Source organism: Mus pahari, chromosome 13 (genome assembly GCF_900095145.1).
Source record: "Mus pahari chromosome 13, PAHARI_EIJ_v1.1, whole genome shotgun sequence".
NCBI lineage: Eukaryota > Metazoa > Chordata > Mammalia > Rodentia > Muridae > Mus > Mus pahari.
The window spans coordinates 57,195,546-57,197,599 of NC_034602.1; positions in this window are offsets into that span (position 1 = coordinate 57,195,546).

Below are 2,054 nucleotides of genomic sequence, written 5' to 3' on the forward strand. Positions count from 1 at the left end.
GAGAGAGAGAGAGAGAGAGAGAGACAGAGAGAGAGACAGAGAGACAGAGAGACAGAGACAGAGAGACAGAGACAGAGACAGAGACAGAGACAGAAGGGGGGTTGGGGATTGACCCCAGCTCTTGTGTATTTGAAACAAGCACTCTATCATTGAGCTCATCCTTAGCTTAGGCAGTAACTACTTTAACAGTGAAAATTGAAACTCATTGGTTGAACAGGAAGACTGTTGAATGAGCGTTCTCTCTCATTGATTTATTACTGAGGTTGTAGGCTCTTTTCTCTTTTGTCTTTGAGATAGGATCTCACTGTAGTTCAGGCTAGCCTTCACTCATTGTGATCCTCCTGCCTCAGTCTCCTAAGTGTTAGTATGATGGGCATAAGCCATTCTCTGGCTCGAGATTACAGTTGTGAATGATTGCAAGGATTGTGAATCGTTCATAAAATTCTAACTGAGTTGTGAAGTGTGGTTCATTTTACCCAGTTTACCTGTTTAATCAATGGAAAAACCATATGTCCTATTGCAAGATTATTCAAATTTTTCTTCTTTTTTATTTAAAGATTTATTTATGTGTATGGGTATTTTCTTGTATGTCTGTCTGTCTATCAAATGCATGTCTTATGTCTGAAGAGGCCAGAAGAGTACATCAGAGCATCTGGTTCTGAGTGTACAGACAGTTGTGAGCTGCCCTGTAGGTACTGGGAACTGAACCTAAGTAGTCTGGAAGAGCAGCCAGTGTTCTTAATTACTGAGAATCTCTTCAGCTCTGATTATTGAAAATTTTAAGGATAAACTGCATTTTAAGTGCATGAAATCAATAATAATTTTAGAAAGGGGCTTTTCTAGCTACATGCCATTTCCTTCGGCACCATCTCCCCGCACCCTGCCCTCTGCTTGACCCAGATGAGTCACGGAAGCAAACACTGAGCCAGGGAGAGTCAGTTACTGACCACAGAAGCCACACTGTGTGGTTGCTGTGCCTGAAGCTCTGCCAGGCTGACACCTCACCCTTCTCCTAAGGCACAATGTCATCCAAACACCTGTTGAAGGTGGCCTTCCTTTTTTTTTGGGGGGGGGGGGAGTTCGAGACAGGGTTTCTCTGTATAGCCCTGGCTGTCCTGGAACTCACTTTGTAGACCAGGCTGGCCTCGAACTCAGAAATCNGNCTGCCTCTGCCTCCCGAGTGCTGGGATTAAAGGCGTGCGCCACCACGCCCGGCTGTCATTTTCATGTCTCAGAAGGAAGTTTCTCCACTGCTTGTGGACGTTGTACATCGTGGTGCGCACTNGGNTCCGCACCACGATGTACAACGTCCACAAGCAGTTTCTGTGTGGCACAGGCCTCTGCCTCCCGAGTGCTGCGATTAAAGGCATGCGCCACCACACCCAGCTAAAGGTGGCCTTCCTTTACCTTCGTACTTTTCTGTACAACCTAACAGCATCAACATTTCAACTGGCCTAGTTCTGCACCACACAGAATGCCAGAATGCCAGTGTAGCCCAGTAGCCCGGGAGTTCCAGTGTTTGGTGTTCAGAATAATTTCTGGAAAACCTAGAGGTTTTTACCATTACTCAGAACAAAGAGCATCTATCATTTCTTTTGAAAACCATAAAAATTCAATTAAGTTTTAACTTTAAATGCAGAAGCTCAGTTAAAGGCAGTAAGCGTTTTGAGAAACTAGTGGTGGTCGGTGGTGGGAGTGTCTGGAGAGAGAGCGCAGGGGTTAAGGGCAATTTCTGCTTTTTCAGAGCGTTCGGTCCCCAGCACTACAGTGGGCAGCTCACAATTGCCTCTAACTTTACCTGCAGAGGATCCAATACCTTCCTCTGGATCTCAAGGGCACCCCCATGCTTGTGAGCATACACACACACACACAGACACATACACACAAACATCCCCCCTCTTAGACATACCTCCCCATACATATTGTAGAAACAAAACAAAACAAAAATCTTAAAACAATTGGGTTAGAGAAAGTGTTGGAGATTGAACCCAAGGCTTTATAGATGCTTATCACACACTCCACCCATTAGCTACATACTCAGTTCTCAAGAATGT